The 7,119-nt window shown below is 42.2% G+C and overlaps 2 non-coding genes across 2 annotated transcripts; both read left to right on the plus strand.

Moving 5' to 3' along the window:
• The first annotated feature begins 2,509 nt into the window (after positions 1–2,509).
• TRNAR-UCG lies at positions 2,510–2,582 on the plus strand. Its single transcript has one exon. It is a non-coding gene; the product is annotated as a tRNA-Arg (tRNA).
• A 618-nt stretch (positions 2,583–3,200) lies between these two features.
• TRNAR-UCG lies at positions 3,201–3,273 on the plus strand. Its single transcript has one exon. It is a non-coding gene; the product is annotated as a tRNA-Arg (tRNA).
• The last annotated feature ends 3,846 nt before the right edge of the window (positions 3,274–7,119 follow it).

Consider the following 7,119-nt stretch of genomic DNA (forward strand, 5'->3'; position numbering starts at 1 on the left):
GCCCGCCCGGCAGAGAGAGAAAAAAGAAGATGGAGGAGGAGAGGTCCCTTTTACTTTCCACTCCAGTTAGTAAGGCGTAACGACATTACCGCAGAGACTCTCTCTGGCACGACTCGCGCAGCCGAACTGCCGCCACACCACGCGCTCCAGGACGTCCTGAGGAAAGAGCCACCGGTCTCTCCGTATTTATCTTGCTGGTGATTGACAGCCGTACCAGCCAATGACGGCTTCGCTACCAAGGGGCGGGCTTCCTTTAGTCTAAAAGATATACTACAAATCAACCACAGCTTGCAAAATTGGTCTCGGCAAATTACTGAGCAAATGCCCTGGTTCATTTCCCTTGATGTAATTTAAATGATCTCTTAGGAGTGCTTGGCGGAACTCTGATTCCCTAGAGACAGTTTACCAAGTCCAGCATATTCAAAGACGAGGGCAGATCGGTCACTTGGTCAACCTCAAGCCGGTCAGATTTGTCCAAGGGTCACTTGGTAGCGCACATGATCTATCCAGGGTAGAAAAATAGCCCAGGAGAAAAATCGGAACGAATATTGAGAAATTAGATATTAAGTTACCACCATTATGTAAGCAAACTGCAGCATCAACATAATAAAATGTTAACGAGGACTTAGTCAGACATGACTGAGCGACTAAGAACAGCGACTGAACAACAAGGACTTTAAAGCGTTTTAAGAACTCTTAAATCCAGACAGCTGCGAGGGTTTTGGTGCTATTTCCACCACTAAACCTATGCCAGTCACTTCCTCTCTCTTGGCATCAGCTGACTCATCTGAACAGTAAAGTAGCTTTACCTAGGGTTCTTCTAGTCTAAATTTTTTATATCCCTTTAAGTTAATATATATGAGAGTGTGTGGTGTATTCATGAAGGAAAGCTTCTCAATATCCGTTAAAATGATAGCTGCACTAAATACCTTTGACCCAGCAGTTCCATTCTAGAACTTTATCTTTTAGATATATTCACCTGTGTGAGTGGGAAATGATAGTTATTTATTGCTGTGCTATAAACATACCTGAACAACTTAAATGTTTATCAATTATGATTAAAATAAATTCATACATTTATATAATGGACTATAAGACAGCCATAAAAAAGAATGAGAAAGCATTGATATGATTATGCTGACAATAGTTACAGTTCTAATAGGCAGGATTCTAAATGCTCTACACATATTAAGTAATTTAATTCTCATAAAGACCTTATAAGTTAGGATTCGTCCCACATTTTACAGATAAGTAATATAAGACACAGAGAGATTAAATGACCTAATTGAAATCACCATGAGTTTAGCATGAAGCTGGATATGAATCCAGGCAACCTGCTCCAGAGACCAAATTATATTGCCTATAATGTTTGTTAAGAGAAACAAACAAGCTTCAGATGTATGTATAGAATGCTACAAATTGTTGTTGTAAAAGGGGGAAATATATGCAAAAACATATTTCTGGAAGGGTGATCACCAGAAACGTAATTTTGATTATCTGTGGGGAGACAATAAGATGATTAGGGGACAGATTTTTTTCATTGTGTTGTCTTTTTGATCTTTTTGTGTTGGAACTTAAAAATAAAATTTAACATTTGAATGTAATACTTAAAACAAAATTAAATGCCTATGGGAGTATAAACTGATGCAAACTTTGAAAAAGAGCCTGACCTTAACTGATAAAGTCGGACATATGCAAACCTATGTGATTCCACTCAAGGACGTGCCCTAGAGAAAAATCCTGCTCTTGTGCCCCAGATGATATATACAAGAATGGCTGTAAGAGGTCTGGAGAGGATTGTAAAACAGTGTGAATGTACTTAACACTACTCAACTTAAAAATACTTCAGATTTTAAGAAGTAGTTAAGACGGTAAATTTTATGTTGTATGTGTGTGGTGTTTTTGGTTTCTTGTTTGGCTGAGCTGAGAGGCATGTGGTATCTTAGTTCCCTGACCAGGGATCGAATCCGTGCCGGCTACAATGGAAGCACAGTGTCCTAACCACTGTATCGCCAAGGAATCCCACTATGTGTGTTTTACCACAGCCACGAATATTAAAAAATATAGTAGATACTTACAGATTTTATAGTCCACCATTACATTTGGTTTTTATTCCTGCATAAGTGAAGTGAAGTTGCTCAGTCGTGTCCAACACTTTGAGACCCCATAGACTGTAGACCAACAGGCTCCTCCATCCATGGGATTCTCCAGGCAAGAACACTGGAGTTGGTTGCCCTTTCCTTCTCCAATGCATGAAAGTGAAAAGTGAAAGTGAAGTCGCTCAGTCGTGTCCGACTCTTAGCAAGCCCATGGACTGCAGCCTACCAGGCGCCTCCGTCCATGGGATTTTCCAGGCAAGAGTACTGGAGTGGGGTGCCATTGCCTTCTCCATAGCAGGCATAGTACAGTATTAAGTCCTGGAGTGAATTGGAAGGAACCAGAATGTTAGATTTAGACTGAGCTGTCATCTTGACTCTCCTAACAGCCTTACCTGAGTTGTCTAGTGGGTGGCTGTGTGGCCTAATGGATAAGGTGTCTGACTTCGGATCAGAAGTTTGCAGGTTCGAGTCCTGCCACAGTCGCAAGGGGATGGGTAGCTTTTCGAGGGTTTCGAGCTTGGGTCTCGAAGAAGGACATGACTTTCACTTTTCACTTTCATGCATTGGAGAAGGAAATGGCAACCCACTCCAGTGTTTTTGCCTGGAGAATCCCAGGAATGCAGGAGCCTGGTGGGCTGCCATCTATGGGGTCGCACAGAGTAGGACACGACTGAAGCGACTTAGCAGCAGCAGCAGCAGTGTATGTATGTCAACATCACTCTCTCAAGTTGTCCCACTCTCTCCTCCCTCACCCTCAGGGACTCTTTTGGGGGAAAGTGTGTATCCATATTACTTCCTGTCGCTTCTACCTGGGAGCAATGTTCCCTGGGGCCAGTGCAAAGAAAGTCAGGAATTTTCCTTGGCCAGTGACCACCGGGCCAGAACAAGTTCATGTGCCTTTGTGCAGACCTTTGTACCTTGACCAGGGATTGAACCCATGCTGCTTGCATTGGAAGCGCAGAGTCTTAACCACTGGATCACAAGGGAATTTCCTGTGGGAAGATAGACATTCTATACATTTTCAGTGCACTGAAAACACTTCAGCAGGCTTTCCATTACCTTTTTTTCTTGTTACAAAATCACTGTCTTGTCATTGTCGGTGGCCGTGTGGCCTAATGGATAAGGCGTCTGACTTCGGATCAGAAGATTACAGGTTCGAGTCCTGTCACGGTCGCAAGGACGGGTTGCTTTTTGAGGGCTTCCCGGGTGGCTCAAGTGGTAAAGAATCCACCTGCAATGCAGGAGCCGCAGGAAATGCAGGTTTGGTCCCTGGGTGACCCCCTGGAGGAGGAAATGGTAACCCACTCCAGAATACTTGCCTGGAGAATCCCATGGACAGAGGAGCCTGGTGGGCTACAGTCCACGGAATCACAAAGAATCAGACACGAATGAAGTGGTGACTTAGCACAGCACAAATTGTCTAACCTCCAAAACCTCAGTTTCACTGCCTAAAAGATAATAATACATATCAAATAGGAATGTTAGGAGAATTAAATTTTTTAAATGTGTGTGAAGTTCCTGGCTGATGGTAAACTCAAAATAAATGCTAGAACTTCTATCATATAGTACTGATATTGTGGTTGTAGGGACTGAAATTTAAATTCACAAATCTTGTAACATCTTCCAGAGTTTTTTATAAAAACAAATTTATCCATCTTTCAAAAGAAAAAAGAAGAACTGTAACAGAAAAACACTAAAGTGACCCAAGTTCTCATTAACCTAAGAGTGCGCAAACAAGCTGTGGTGTAACCACACAAGGGAATATTATTTATCTTTAAAAATGAGGTATAGGCATCATCAGTACGAATAATCTCAAAAACAAAACATTGAAAAGAAGAAGCAAGTTATAGAAGAAAACATAATCTAGGATACCATTTATAAACAAGCAATACTATTTATTATTAATAACTATTAATATTTTATTAATGACAAGCAATAATATTGTTGAGATGCATACTTGATAAAGACTCTTAAAAGTTAAAAGAATGAATGATTAACAAAGGAGTTGTTAAAAGATTAGCATAGGAATTACTTCTGGGGAAGGATATGTAAAAGAACTTTTGGGCTATGTTAAATTCTGTTCCTTAGACTGAGTAGTAGTTACATAGGGTTTCTTTAAACCATGCACATATATTTTCCCATGCTTTTTGTAAATAAACTCTATATTTCAACATTTTCAAAAGAAGAAAATAGGCTACATTTCAGAATTGAAAAAAATGAGATACTGAAAAAGCAATAGATGCGGAAGCGGAAGCAAAGGACCTCTGGGTTTTATCTTATCTCTGGGCTTGCAAAGGACCTCTGGGTTTTATCTTATCTCTGGGCTTGCCCTCAGTGATTTGTCTGGCCTTAAGGAAGTTACATAACCTCTCTACAGCTTAGTTTTAATCTCTGTTAAATGAGCATCATCTTCTCCGCTTCAGACCACATGAGCATCTCAACTATGAAAAGTTCTTTGCAAAATGTTGAGCGTATTGTTCACGTGAAGAATTCTCTTATCATTGAGTGAAACACAAAAACAGCCCATGACCTCTGTAGTAATTTCATCTGGGTTAAAAAGTGACTAGATTAGGTGGTCCTGGTTATATGTTCTCTTAGTTCTCTGGACTTTTCCTTCTCAGTATTTGGTGCAATTTGTACTTCTTTATTCATGTGCTTACACCATGACTATCTGCTCCACTGATCTGTAAGCTCCACAGAGCAGGGGCTGCTCAGTTTCATCCACTCTAGCGTTTATATGACAAAAACATTCATTGAATGAATACTTTATTTTATACAGTTTGCTGAGCACAGGAGTCATGTGATGCGCGCATGCGTGCTAAGTCGCTTCAGTCGTCTCCGATTCTTTGCGATCCGGTGGACAGGACTGTAGCCCACCAGGCTCCTATGTCCATGGGATTCTCCAGGCAAAAACTCTGGGGTGGGTTACTGTTTCCTCCTCCAGGGGATCTTCCTGACCCAGGGATCAAACCTGCAGCTCCTGGATTGCAGGCAGATTCCTTACTGCTTGAGTCACCAGGGAAGTGCCCTGAGTGACATGATAGTACTGAGCATTTTGCGTTTATTTATCTCCTCATTTCATCCTCAGAGCAGCCCCAGGAAATCGGCATTCTTACCTCCATTTTACAGATGCAGAAACTGAGGTCCCTGATAGGTTAGGAGAGTCTTGCACAGGGTCAACCAGCTAGGAATCAACCTGGTGAGAACTGCAAATCCAAGTCTGTCTAGCCTGAAGGCTGGTGCCCTACCCCTCAGTTGGGTGGGCCATTTGAAAATACTGGTGGCTCAGAGGTTAAAGCGTCTGCCTGCATGTGGGAGACCCGGGTTCGATCCCTCGATCGGGAAGATCCCCTCTAGAAGGAAATGGCAACCCATTTCAGTATTCTTGCTTGGAGAATCCCATGGATGGAGGAGCCTGGTAGGCTACAGTCCACGGGGTTGCAAAGAGTCGGACACGACTGAGAGACTTCACTTTCACTTTGAAAATACTAGTAACCCTCACCACACCCCTCAAGAAAACAGGATTCTTTCTTTTTATAGGTACATAAGGTAATTTTTAAAAATTTAGTTTTAGTTGGAGTATAATTGCTTTAGAATGTTGTGTTTGTTTCTGCTATACAAGAATCGGCAACAAGTATGTATATAATTGCGCTTCCCAGGTAGCTCTAGTGGGAAAGAACACATCTGTCAATGCAGTAGACGAAAGAGACATGAGTTCAACCCCTGGGTCAGAAAGATCCCCTGGAGGAGGGCATGGCAACCCACTCCAGTATTCTTGTATGGAGAATCCCATGGTCAGAGGAGCCTGGCAGACTACAGTCCATAGGGTCACAAAGAGTAAGACACGACTGAAGCAACTTAGCACAGCACAGCACGTACATATATCCGCTGCCTCTGGAGTCTCTCTCCCACTCCTTCCCCTATCGCCACCCTTCTAGGTCATCACAGAGCACTCAGCTGAACTCCCTGTTGATTCCCTGATTCCCACTAGCTGTCTATTTAAACATGATAGTGAATGTATGTCAACATCACTCTCTCAAGTTGTCCCACCCTCTCCTCCCTCACCCCCAGGGACTCTTTCAGGGAAAAGTGTGTATCCATATTACTTCCTGTCACTTCTACCTGGGAGCAATGTTCCCTGGCGCCAGTGCAAAGAAAGTCAGGGATTTTCCTTGGCCAGTGACCAAACCCCTCGGTCAGGACAAGTTCCTGTGCCTTTGTGCCGACTGTCCACTTGGGTGGATCCTTGTGATCGCATCATGAGCTTTCGAAAGCATCCTATTTATCTTTTTCTTATTTTTTCACTGAGAGATTCATTAAACTACATTTGCCATTCGGGCCAAAGACTGCAAGGTAGAAACCTGGAGGTGGAGTTGGGAGAGCAGACAAAAGAGAAGAAAGAGGGATTTTAAAGAATAAGATAATCTGAGTACCAGCCCATCATTTTAAAGAAAAATAGAGATATATAGTTGATTTACAATATGATACTACTGATGTTCAAGCTGGTTTTAGAAAAGGCAGAGGAACGAGAGATCAAATTGCCAACATCCGCTGGATCATGGAAAAAGCAAGAGAGTTCCAGAAAAACATCTATTTCTGCTTTATTGACTATGCCAAAGCCTTTGACTGTGTGGATCACAATAAACTGTGGAAAATTCTGAAAGAGATGGGAATACCAGACCACCTGACCTGCCTCTTGAGAAATTTGTATGCAGGTCAGGAAGCAACAGTTAGAACTGGACATGGAACAACAGACTGGTTCCAAATAGGAAAAGGAGTTCGTCAAGGCTGTATATTGTCACCCTGTTTATTTAACTTATATGCAGAGTACATCATGAGAAACGCTGGACTGGAAGAAGCACAAGCTGGAATCAAGATTGCTGGGAGAAACATCAATAACCTCAGATATGCAGATGACACCACCCTTATGGCAGAAAGTGAAGAGGAACTCAAAAGCCTCTTGATGAAAGTGAAAGTGGAGAGTGAAAAAGTTGGCTTAAAGCTCAACATTCAGAAAACT

The sequence above is a fragment of the Bison bison genome, unplaced genomic scaffold (assembly GCF_000754665.1).
Source record: "Bison bison bison isolate TAMUID 2011002044 unplaced genomic scaffold, Bison_UMD1.0 scf7180017864072, whole genome shotgun sequence".
NCBI lineage: Eukaryota > Metazoa > Chordata > Mammalia > Artiodactyla > Bovidae > Bison > Bison bison.